Genomic DNA, 14,473 nt, shown 5'->3' with positions numbered 1-14,473 from the left:
GAAGACAGAATTGAATGACACTGGCAGGCAATCGTGCACTGTAGCAGTATTACAATAGACAAGAAATGAAAACAACCAAAAAGTCCTTCAAAAGATGAATGGCCAAAGAAGAACTGGTACATGTACAGATGGAATATTAGCCAAGGAAAAAACTGAAACAACGTTGGTTGCAGCACCATAGATGAGTCTACAGGTAATCACACAACTTGAAGTAATTCAGAAGGCAAAAGATACATATCCTATGGTATCACTTATAGGTGTTACCTGAAAACCGATACCCGTGAAGATATTTCCACAAAGATAGGCAACCACAGATTCATTAAAGAAACATGGTTAACTGAATGGAAAGGTGTGAGGATTGTATACACTAGAATATTGGGATTAACAGAGATATACGAACACATGTGAAATATATAATTGCCAAAGACCTGTGGAATTCCAAGTGAAGACTACTCAACATTGTGCCATGACCCACAGAGGAAATGGATCCGAAGATGAATAGATATATGTATATGTATCAAAGAACCACAGCTTTCACAACTACAACAAATGAAACATTGTAAACAGATTTGTTATTTTAAAAAATAAAAATCAAATTAAAAAAATGAACAAGAAGTAAAAAGACATAAACTTATGGGGTTTTTCCTGGCACATTCCATTCTTCTTTACAACTTAGGAAACCTACTTCCAGGAAGGTTCTGAACACTCTGTATTAATTTATATGGGAAGAGGATCTGTACATAAAGATATATATAATGTTCAAATAAACCATATTGTGTACACCTAGATAAATAATATTCTAAACATTACCCTGATTTAAAAAATTAAATTAAAACAACAAAGAAGATGTACTGAGACATAAATTTATGGGTTTTTTTCCTTGCACATTCCATTCTAATTGACAACCTAGAAACACGACTTCCAGGAAAGCACTGCTGCCCTAGTAAGCAGATTTGGGAATGAAGAAACGCTGCCACCATGTGGCCGTTTCCCACAACAGCAGTTTTCAACCCAGTGCTACAGGTCACTAAATATTAACAACAATTGCAAGCCTGTAAAAAACAGGCGCCCTCAAAAAAAATCCTGGGGTCGAAAATCGACCAAACAATTCAAAAGAGGGCGAGGTTTTAAGAAGACAATTTCAACAGGTATATTTTACTCGCACTTTTTTTTTTAACAACAACAAAAAGGGAAAATGCTCATCATTAGGAATTATTAAAGACATGCAAATCCAATCTCCAAACACATATCAGCTCACACCGGTGAGAATGACCATCAGCAAAACTTCTGCAAACAATAAATGCTGAAAGGGCTGTGGAGAAATGTGTACCCTCAGCTCTAAGTGGGACTAAACTGGTAAGAGCCACTAATGAATACAGAATGGAGGTGCTTTTAAAAGGCACACATTGAGCTACCATGTGATTCAGCAGGCCCGCTCCTGGGACTATGACCTAAGAAGACAGAATTAGAAAGACACAGGCAGGCAAAACTGCACTGCAGCACTTTTACAATAGCCAAGAGAGGGAAGCTACCAAAAAGTCCATCAACAGATGAATGGAAAAGAAGAACTGGTACATGTACAGGTGGAATATTCACGAGGAAAAAAATGGAACAATGCTGTTTGCAGCACCATAGACGAGTCTAGAGGTAATCACAACTTGAAGTAAGTCAGAGAGCAAAGGACACATATCCTATGATATCACTTATTGGTGTTACCTAAAAATGGATACCAATGAAGATTCTTCCACAGAGAAAGGCAATCAAAGATTCAATCAACAAACGTATGGTTAACCAAATGCAAAGGTGTGATGATTGGATAAATTAGGATATTGGAGTAAACAGAAATATACCAACACATGTGAAATATATAAGAACCAAAGACCTATGGAATACCAAGAGAAGACTACTCAACATTGTGTCATAACCCACATGGGAAATGGATCCGAAGATGAATCGATATATGTATATGTGTAAAAGAACCACATCTTGCACACCTAGAACAGGCAAAACATTGTAATCAAATTTGCTGTGATAACAATAATTAAATTAAGAAAACCAACAAGAAGTAATGAGACTAAAACATACGGCGGTTTTTGTGGCACATTCCATTCTAATTTACAAGTTGGAACATTACACCCAGGAAGACTCTTTTGCCATAGTAACCAGATGTGGGAATGGATAAATGCCACAGCCTTGTGACCGTTTCCTGAAAAAGCAGCTTTAAACACACTGCTAAGGCTCACTTAATATTCACAAGAATTGCAGCATTGTAAATGACACCTGCCCTCAAAAGCAACCCTGGTTTCGAATATCGACGAAAAAGTTCAAAAGAGGGCAACCTTTCAAGAAGACAATTTCAAGAGGCATATTTAACTTACATTTTTTCTTTTCTTTCTTTTTTTTTTTTTGGTTTAACAATAAAGGCCATGGAAAAAGCTCAACATCAGGAATTAATAAAGACATGCAAATCCAATCTACAAAAACTTTTACCTGACAACAGTCAGAATGATCATAAGCAAAAATCTCTAACCAATAAGTGCTCAAGGGGTTTTAGAGAACGGTGTACCCTCTAGCTTCTGGTGGGATGTCAACTGGTAACAGCCAGTAGTGAGAACAGGGAGGAAGTGCGTTTAAAGGTAAAATTGAGCTACCATATGATCTGGTAGGCCCACTACTGGCCCTATCACCTGAGCAGACCAGAGTCAAAAAGACACAGGCTGACAATCCTACACTGCAGCACTATTTACCCTAGCCAAGTCTTGGAACCACCAAAATGTCCATTAAGAGATGAATCCACAAAGAAGAAGTGGTCCATGTACACAAAGAAATATTACTCCTTTAAAAAATGTAAATTAAATATAAAAAACAACCATAAATAAGGAGACATAAGCTTTCAGGGTGTATCCGGGCACAATCCACTCTATTTTACAACCAAGGAACACTACTTCCTGGGAGGTACTGTGTCCCCAGTAAACAGAGTGGGGAATGTAGAAATGCTGCCGCCTGGTGGCCTTTTGCCACAACAGAGGCTTTAAAACTTTTGCTACAGGTCACTTCATATTCACAAGGACTGCAGGGCTATAAATGACACCTGTCAACAAAATGGGTTGAGGGAGATAATGGTCAAAAAATTTCAAAATATGGCACGTACTTCAAGAAGCCATTTGAATACGTAAGCTATACTCACTCTTAAAAAAAAAAAGGGACATGTCTATAAGCTCAATATAACAAATTATTAGACTTACGCAGATCCAACCACAAAATGTATCAGATCACAGCGGTCAGAATGACCTTCAGCAATAAAATACAAACAATAAATCCTGAATGGGTTGTGGAGAAATGCATACCCTCAACTTTAAGTGGCTTGTAAAATGGTAAGTGCCACTAATGAAAACAGAATGGAGCTGCCTTTACAAGGTAAACACTGGGATACTGTATGATCCCACAGGCCCACTCCCTGGCCAATAACATAACAAGACAGAAACATAAAGACACAGGCAGGCACCACTGCACTGCAGCAGTATTACAATAACCAAGATATAGAAAAAACTAAACAGTCCATCAAGGGATGAATGGACAGAATAACTGGCACGGGTACACATGGAATATTAGCCACAGGAAAAAAAAGAAACAATGCAGTTTGCAGAACTATAGATGAGTCTGGAGGTAATCACACAACTTGAAGTAAGTCAGAAGGCACATATGCTATAATATCAATTTTAGGTGCTATTTAAAAATTGATACGAATGAAGATATTTCCACAGAGAAAGGCAATCACATATTTATTAAACAAACTTATGGTTAACCAATTTGAAAGTTGTGAAGATCCTAAGATATATTATGATATTGGGGTTAAGAGAGACATACAAACACATGTGAAATATATGGTCACCGAAGACCTACGGAATTCCAAGAGAAGACTACTCAACACTGTCATAACCTACATGGCAAATGGATCCCAAGATGAATAGATATATGTATAGGTGTAAAACAAATGCATCTTGCACATCTAGAACAAAAAAAAATTATAATCAAATTTCCTGTGATAAAAAATTAAAGAAACGAACAAGAAGTAATGAGGCATAAAATTACGGGGGTTCTTCCTGGCTCATTCCATTCTATCTTACAAGCTTGGAACACAGCTTCCAGGAAGGCTCTGTTGACCTAGTACCCAGATTTGAGAATGGAGAAATCCTGTAGCATTTTGGCCTTCCTGCAACAGCACTTTTAAACCCAGTGTTAATGGCCAGTTAAACTTCACCTCAATTGCAGGCTTGTAAATGACACCGGCCCTCAAAAAATTTCTGGGGTCGAAAAGCAACCAAAAACTTCAAAGCAGGGCAATCTTTCAAGAAGAAAATTTCAAGAGGCATATTTTACACACATTTTCTCTTTTCTTTTTTTCTTTTTCTTTAACTTAAAAAAAGGGCATGGAAAAATGCTCAACATCAGAAATTAATAAAGACATGCAAATCCAATGTATAAAAACATTCATCTCACAACAGTCAGAATGATCATTGGCAAAACAGTCCACAAACAGTACATGCTGAAGGGGTTTTAGAGAACTGTGGACCCTCTAGCTGCTGGTGGGATGTAAATTGGTAACAGCCAGTGGTGAGAACAGAATGAAAGTGCGTTTCAAGGTAAAAATTGAGCTACCATATGATCTGGTAGGCCCACCTCTGGGCCTATCGCCTGAGAACACCAGAATCAAAAAGACACAGGCTGGCAATCCTACACTGCAGTAATATTTACCTCAGCCAGGACTTGGAAGCCACCGAAATGTCCATCAACCGAGGAATGCACCAAGAACTGGTCCATCTACACAATGGAATATTAGCCATGGAAGACCATGAAACAGTGCTGTTTACACCACCACAGAAGGACCTAGATATAATCACACAACTTAAAGTAAGAAAGAAACTGAAAGAAAGATATCCTATGGTATCAATTATAGGTGTTACCTAAAAAATGATACCCATGGATTATTTCCAAGTAAAGGCCACTCATGGATTACGAATCCAAAATTACGTTTAACCAAACGGAAAGGTGTGAGGAATGGATAAATTAGGATATGGGGGTGACAGACCTATACTAATACATATGAAACATATAATCACCCAAGACCTATGGAATACCAAGAGAGGTCTATTCAACACTCTGTAATAATGTACATGGGAAATGATCCAAAGATGGATAGATACATAGATATAATGAGCCAGATTCTATACAACTAGAAGATACACAACATTTTTATCAAATTTGCTGATAAAAATTAAATTTAAAAACAAAGAAGAAGTAAGGAGATATAAGCTGTTGGGGCTTTGCCTTGGCACATTCCACTCTAATTTACAGCCTACTAACACGATTTCCAGGAAGGCTCTGTTGCCCAAGTACCCTGAGTTGTAAATGTAGAAATTTTGCCGCCTTCTGACAGTTTCCCGCAAGAGCGGCTTTAAATCACGGCTAACGGTCACTTAATATCCACAAGGACTCAGGGCTGTAAAGGACACCTGCCCTCAAAAATAGGTTCTGAGGTAAGGAGTGGCCAAAAAAACTCAAATGAGAGCAAATTTTTCAAGAATTTCGTATGAGAGGTAAGTTTTACACACTCTTTAAAAAAAATGGAAAATGGATAAAAGGTCAACATGAGGAATTATTAGACTCATGCAAATCTAATCTACAAAACGGTTTCAACACACACCAGTCGAATGGCCATCAGCAAAAAGTCTAAAAACAATAAATGCTGAAGAGGTCTTAGAGAACTGTGTACCCTCTAGCTGCTGGTGATATGTAAAGTGGTAAGAGCCAATAATGAGAACAGAAAGGAACTGCGTTTCAGAGTAAAAACTGAGATACCATTCAATCCAGCAGGCCCACCACTGGGCCTTTCACCTGAGAAGACCAGAGTCGAGAAGACACAGGCTGGCAAAGGTGCACTGCAGCAATATCCACAAAAGCCAAGACATGGAAGCAACCAAAATGTCCATCAACAGATGAATGGAAAATGAAGAAGTGGTCCATGCACACAATGGAATATTAGCCATGGAAAACAATGAAACACTGCTCTTTGCAGCACCATAGATGATCCTAGAGATAATCACAGAACATAAGTTTAGTCGGAAAGCAAAAGACAAATATTTTATGATATCACTTATAGGTGTTATCTAACAACTGACATAAATCAACTTATTTCCACGGAGAAAGACACTCACAGACTTAGAAAACAAACTATGGTTATCTAAAGGGAAAGGTGGGAGAAATGGATAAATTAAGATTAGGCTTACCACACGTATACCAATGTATATTAAATACATATAACAAAAAGACCGACCGTATACCAAGGGAGGTCTACAGAACACTCTGTATTAATTTACATGAGAAGAGGATGTGTACATGAATAGATACATATAATGTACAAATGAGAGATTGTGTACACCTAGAACAAATAGTATTCTAATCATTACCCTGATTAAAATAATTAAATTCACACAACGAAGAAGATGTACTCAGATATAAACTGATGGGGGTTTTCCTGGCACATTCCATTCTAATTGACAACCTAGGAACATGACTATCAGGAAAGCTCTGCTGCCCTAGTAAACTGAATTGGGAATGGAGAAACGCTGCCGCGGTGTGGCCGTTTCCCACAGCAGCAGCTTTCAACCAAGTGCTAACGGTCACTAAATATTAACAACAATTGCAAGCCTGTAAGTAACAGGCGCCCTCAAAAAAAACCTTGGGGTCGAAAATCGACCAAACAATGCAAAAGGGGGCAAGGTCTTAAGAAGACAATTTCAACAGGTATATTTTACTTGAACTTTTTTTTTTTAACAATGACAAAAAGGCGTGGAAAAATGTTCATCATTAGGAATTATTAAAGACATGCAAATTCAGTCTCCAAACACGTATCAGCTCACACCGGTGAGAATGACCATCAGCAAAACTTCTGCAGACAATAAATGCTGAAGGGGCTGTGGAGAAATGTGTACCCTCAGCTCTAAGTGGGACTAAACTGGTAAGAGCCACTAATGAATACAGAATGGAGGTGCTTTTAAAAGGCACACATTGAGCTACCATGTGATTCAGCAGGCCCGCTCCTGGGACTATGACCTAAGAAGACAGAATTAGAAAGACACAGGCAGGCAAAACTGCACTGCAGCACTTTTACAATAGCCAAGAGAGGGAAGCTACCAAAAAGTCCATCAACAGATGAATGGAAAAGAAGAACTGGTACATGTACAGGTGGAATATTCACGAGGAAAAAAATGGAACAATGCCGTTTGCAGCACCATAGACGAGTCTAGAGGTAATCACAACTTGAAGTAAGTCAGAAAGCAAAGGACACATATCCTATGATATCACTTATTTGTGTTACCTAAAAATGGATACCAATGAAGATTTTTCCACAGAGAAAGAGGAAATCAAAGATTCAATCAACAAACGTATGGTGAACCAAATGCAAAGGTGTGAGGATTGGATAAATTAGGATATTGGTAAATAGAGATATATCAACACATGTGAAGTATATAAGCGCCAGAGACCTGCGGAATACCAAGAGGAGGCTACTCAACATTGTGTCATAACCCACATGGGAAATGGATCCGAAGATGAAGAGATACATATATATGTGTAAAATAACTATATCTTGAACACCTAGAACAAACAAAACATTGTAATCAAATTTTCTGTGATAACAAAAATTAAATTAAGAAAATCAACAAGAAATAATGAGACATAAATATATGGGTTTTTTTCTTGGCACATTCCATTCTAATTTACAAGTTGGAACATTACACCCAGGCAGGCTCTTTTGCCCTAGTAACCAGATGTGGGAATGGATGTACTGAGACATAAACTTATGGGTTTTTTGTCTGCAGCATAACCCCCATAAGGGCTTTTGGGGGTAAGCTGGGACGAAGTGAGAGAGTAGCATGGACATATATACACTACCAAGTGTAAAATAGAGAGCTAGTGGGAAGCAGCCACACAGCACAGGGAGAACAGCTCAGTGCTTTGTGACCACCTAGAAGGGTAGTGATAGATACACAAGAAGGGGAAGATATGGGGATATATGTGTATGTGCAGTGATTCACTGTGTTATACAGCACAAACTAACACACCATTGTAAAGCAATTATACTCCAATAAAGATGTTTTAAAAATAAATAAAACTGCCAACATACAAAAGTCCAGGACCAGATTGCTTCACAGGCAAATTCTAGCAAACACTTAGAGAAGATCCACCAGACAGCAGAAGCAAGAAAAACTACAATCCTGCAGCCTGTGAAACAAAAACCACATTCACAGAAAGATAGACAAGATGAAAAGGCAGAGGGCTATGTAGCAGATGAAGGAACAAGATAAAGCCCCAGAAAAACAACTAAATGAAGTGGAGATAGGCAACCTTCCAGAAAAAGAAATCAGAGTAATGATAGTGAATATGATCCAGGACCTCAGGAAAAGAATGGAGGCAAAGATCAAGAAGATGGAAGAAATTTTTAACAAACACCTAGAAGAATTAAAGAACAAACAAACAGAGATGAACAATACAGTAACTGAAATGAAAACTGCACTAGAAGGAATCAATAGCAGAATAACTGAGGCAGAAGAATGGATAAGTGACCTGGAAGACAGAATGGTGGAATTCACTGCTGTGGAACAGAATAAAGAAAAAAGAATGAAAGGAAATGAAGACAGTCTAAGAGACCTCTGGGACAACATTAAACACAGTAACATTCACATTATAGTGGTCCCAGAAGGAGAAGAGAGAGAGGAAGGACTCTAGAAAATATTTGAAGAGATTAAAGTCGGAAACTTCCCTAACATGGGAAAGGAAATAGCCACCCAAGTCCAGGAAGTGCAGTGAGTCCCATACAGGATAAACCCAAGGAGAAACATGCCAAGACACATAGTAATCAAACTGGTGAAAATTGAAGACAAAGAAAAATTATTGACAGCAGCAAGGGAAAAATAACAAATAACATACAAGGGAACTCCCATAAGGTTAAGAGCTGATTTCTCAGCAGAAACTCTACAAGCCAGAAGGGAGTGGCATGATACTTAAAGTGTTGAAAGGGAAGAACCTACAGCCAAGATTACTCTACCTGGCAAGGATCTCATTCAGATTCGATGGAGAAATCAAAAGCTTTCCAGACAAGCATAAGCTAAGAGAATTCAGAACCACCAAACCAGCTCTACAACAAATGCTAAAGGAACTTCTCTAAGTGGGAAACACAAGAAAAGAAAAACACCTACAAAAACAAATGCAAAACAATTAAGAAAATGGTCATAGGAACATACATATTGATAATTACCTTAAATGTGAATGGATTAAATGCTCCAACCAAAAGACACAGGCTTGCTGAATGGACACAAAAACAAGACCCATCTATATGCTGTCTACAAGAGACCCACTTCAGACCTAGGGACACACGGACTGAAATTGAGGGGATGGAAAAAGATATTCCACGCAAATGGAAATCAAAAGAAAACTGGAGTAGCAATACTCATATCAGATAAAATAGACTTTAAATCTTACCAGAGAAAAGGAAGGACACCACATAATGATCAAGGGATCAATCCAAGATATAACAATTATAAATATATATGCACCCAACATAGGAGCACCTCAATACATAAGGCAACTGCTAACAGCTCTAAAAAAGAGGAAACTGACAGTAACACAATAAGAGTGGGGGACTTTAACACCTCACTTACACCAATGGACAGATTGTCCAAAGTGAAAATAAATAAGGAAACAGAAGCTTTAATTGACACAATAGACCAGATAGGTTTAATTGAGATTTATAGGACATTCCATCCAGAAACAGCAGATTACACTTTCTCCTCAACTGAGCATGGAACATTCTCCAGGATAGATCACATCTTGGGACACAAATCAAGCCACAGGAAATTTAAGAAAATTGAAATCATATCAAGCATCTTTTCTGACCACAACGCTATGAGATTAGAAATGAGATACAGGGAAAAAAACATAAAAAACACACAAAAAAAATGGAGGCTAAACAATAAGTTACTAAATAACCAAGAGATCACTGAAGAAATCAAAGAGGAAATCAAAATATACCTAGAGAAAAATGACAATGAAGACAGATGATCCAAAACCTATGGCATGCAGCAAAAGCAGTTCTAAGAGGGAAGTTTATAGATATACAAGCCTACGTCAAGAAACAAGAAACATCTCAAGTAAAATATCTAACCTTACACCTAAAGGAACTAGAGAAAGAAGAACAAACAAAACCCAAAGTTAGCAGAAGGAAAGAAATCATACAGATCAGAGCAGAAATAAATGAAATAGAAACAAAAGAAACAACAGCAAGGATTAATAAAACAAAAACCTGGTTCTTTGAGAAGATAAACAAAATTGATAAACCATTAGCCAGACTCATCAAGAAAAAGAGAGAGGGGACTCAAATCAATAAAATTAGAAATGAAAAAGGAGAAATTACCACAGACACACAGAAATACAAAGCATCCTAAGAGACTACTACAAGCAACTCTATGCCAATAAAATGGACAACCTAGAAGAAATGGACAAATTCTTAGAAAAGTATAACCTTCCAAGACTGAACCAGGAAGAAATAGAAAATACGAACAGACCAATCACAAGTAATGAAATTGAAACTGTGATTAAAAATCTTCCAACAAAAAAAGTCCAGAAGCAGATGCCTTCACAGGTGAAATCTACCAAACATTTAGAGAAGAGCTAACACCCATCCTTCTCAAACTCTTCCAAAAAATTGCACAGGAAGGAACACTCCCAAACTCATTCTATAAGGCCACCATCACCCTGATACCAAAACCAGACAAAGATGGTACAAAAAAAAGAAAATTACAGACCAATATTACTGACAAATATAGATTCAAAAATCCTCAACAAAATACTAGCAAACAGAATCCAAAAACACATTAAAAGGATCATGCACCATGATCAAGTGGGATTTATGACAGGGATGCAAGGATTCTTCAATATACGTAAATCAATCAATGTGATAAACCATATTGACAAACTGAAGAATAAAAACCATATGATCATCTCAATACATGCAGAAAAAGCTTTGGATAAAATTCAACAGCCATTTATGATAAAAACTCTCCAGAAAGTGGGCATAGAGGGCACCTACCTCAACATAATAAAGGCCATATATGACAAACCCACAGCAAACATCATTCTCAATGTTGAAAAACTGAAAGCATTTCCTCTCAGATCAGGAACAAGACAAGGATGCCCACTCTCACCACTATTATTCAACATAGTTTTGGAAGTCCTAGCCATGGCAATCAGAGAAGAAAAAGAAATAAAAGGAATACAAATTGGAAAAGAAGAAGTAAAACTGTCATTGTTTGCAGATGACATGATAGTCTACGTAGAGAATCCTAAAGATGCCACCAGAAAACTACGATAGCTAATCAATGAACTTGGTAAAGTTGCAGGACAGAAAATTAATGCACAGCAATCTCTTGCATTCCTATACACTAATGATGAAAAATCTGAAAGAGAAATTATGGAAACACTCCCATTTACCACTGCAACAAAAAGAGTAAAATACTTAGGAATAAACCTACCGAGGGAGACAAAAGACCTGTATGCAGAAAACTATAAGACACTGAAGAAAGAAGTTAAAGATGATACCAACAGATGGAGAGATATACCGTGTTCTTGGATTGGAAGAATCAATATTGTGAAAATGACTATACTACCCAAAGCAATCTATTCAATGCAATCCCTATGAAATTACCAATGGCATTTTTTATGGAACTAGAATAAAAAATCTTAATAATTGTATGGAGACACAAAAGACCCCGAATAGCCAAAGCAGTCTTGAGGGAAAGAAACGGAGCTAGAGGAATCAGGCTCCCTGACTTCAGACTATACTACAAAACTACAGTAATCAAGACAATAAGGTACTGGCACAAAAACAGAAACATAGATCAATGGAATAAGATAGAAAGCCCAGAGATAAACCCACGCACCTATGGTCAACTAATCTATGACAAAGGAGGCGAGGATCTACAATGGAGAAAAGACAGTCTCTTCAATAAGTGGTGCTGGGAAAACTGGACAGCTACATGTAAAAGAATGAAATTAGAATACTCCCTAACACCATACACAAAAATAAACTCAAAATGGATTCGAGACCTAAATGTAAGACCGGACACTATAAAACTCTTAGAGGAAAACATAGGAAGAACACTCTTTGACATAAATCACAGCTAGATCTTTTTTGATCCACCTCCTAGAGTAATGGAAATAAAAACAAAAATAAACAAATGGGACCTAATGAAACTTCAAAGCTTTTGTCCAGCAAAGGAAACCATAAACAAGACGAAATGACAACCCTCATAATGGGAGAAAATATTTGCAAATGAATCAACGGACAAAGGATTAATCTCCAAAATATATAAACAGCTCATGCAGCTCAATATTAGAAAAACCAACAACCCAATCCAAAAAAGGGCAGGAGACCTAACTAGACATTTCTCCAAAGAAGACATACAGATGGCCAAGAAGCACATGAAAAGCTGCTCAACATCACTAATTATTAGAGAAATGCAAATCACACCAGTTAGAATGGGCATCATCAGAAAATGTATAAATGACAAATGCTGGAGAGAGTGTGGAGAAAAGGGAGTTGGTGGGAATGTAAATTGATACAGCCACTATGGATAACAGTATGGAGGTTCCTTAAAAAACGAAAAATTGAATAACCATATGATCCAGCAATCCCACTACTGGGCATATATCCAGAGAAAACCATAATTCAAAAAGCCACATGCACCCCAATGTTCATTGCAGCACTATTTACAACAGCCAGGTCACGGAAGCAACCTAAACGCCCATCGGCAGATGAGGGGATAAAGAAGATGTGGTACATATATACAATGGAATATTACTCAGCCATAAAAAGGAACGAAATTGGGTCATTTGTAGAGACATGGATGGATCTAGAGACTGTCATACAGAGTGCAGTAAGTCAGAAACAGAAAAACAAATATTGTATATTAATGCATGTATGTGGAACCTAGAAAAATGGTACAGATGAACTGGTTTGCAGGGCAGAAATTGAGACACAGATGTAGGGAACAAATGTATGGACACCAAGGGAGGAAAGTGGTGTGGGGGTGGGATGAATTGGGCAATTGGGATTGACATGTATACACTGATGTGTATAAAACTGATGACTAATAAGGAACTACTGTATAAAAAATAAATAAAATTTAAAAATTAAAAAAAAATATTTAGAGAAGAGCTAACACCTGTCCGTCTGAAACTATTCCAAAAACTTGCAGAGGAAGGAACACTCCCAAACTCATTCTATGAGGCCACCAACACCCTGATACCAAAACCAGACAAAGATTCCTCAAAAAAAAAAAAGAAAATTACCAGCCAATATCACTGATGAACATAGATACAAAAATCCACAACAAAACAGTAGGAAACTGAATCCAATAATACATTTAAAGGATCATACACCATGATCAAGTGGTGTATGATTTAAGTGGAGATTTATCCCAGGGATGCAAATATTTTTCAATATCTGCAAATCACTCAGCATGATTCACCACATCAACAACTTGAAGAATAAAAACCATGTGATCATCTCAATAGATGCAGAAAAAAAATTTGACAAAATTCAACACTGATTTATGATAAAAACTCTCCTGAAAGTGGGCATAGAAGGAACCTACCTCAGCATAATAAAGGTCATGTATGACAAACCCACAGCTCACATCATTCTCAAAAACTGAAAGCATTTCCTCTAAGATCAGGAACAAGACATAGATGTGCACTCTTTCCACTGTTATGCAACATATTTTTGGAAATTGTATCCTCAGCAATCAGATAAGAAATAGAAATAAAAGAAATCCAAATTGGAAAAGAAGAAGGAAAACTGTCGCTGTTTGCAGATGACATGATACTATACAGAGAAAATCCTAAAGATGCTACCAGAAAACTGCTAGAGCTCATCAATGCATTTGGCAAAGTTGCAGGATACAAAATAAATACAGAGATCTGTTGCATTTCTATACACTAACAATGAAAGATCAGAAAGAGAAATTAAAGGAACAATGCCATTTACCATTGCATCAAAAATAATAAAATACCTAGGAATAAACCTACCTGAGGAGGCAAAAACCTGTACTCCAAAAACTATAAGACATTGATGAAAGAAATCAAAGATGACACAAACAGATGGAAAGATATACTATGTTCTTGGACTGGAAGAATCAATATTGTCAAAATGACTACATCACCCAAGACAATGTACAGATTCAATGCAATCCCTATCAAATTACCAATGACATTGTTCACAGAACTAGAACAAAATTTTTTAAAATTTGTATGGAAACACGAAAGACCCTGAAGAGCCAAAGCAATCATGAGAAAGAAAAACAGAGCTAGACGAATCAGCCTCCCTGACTTCCAACTATACTACAAAGTTACAGTA

The sequence above is a fragment of the Pseudorca crassidens genome, chromosome 1 (assembly GCF_039906515.1).
Source record: "Pseudorca crassidens isolate mPseCra1 chromosome 1, mPseCra1.hap1, whole genome shotgun sequence".
Lineage (NCBI taxonomy): Eukaryota > Metazoa > Chordata > Mammalia > Artiodactyla > Delphinidae > Pseudorca > Pseudorca crassidens.
The sequence above is the reverse complement of the archived record's forward strand: the minus strand, read 5'-3'. Positions refer to the sequence as shown.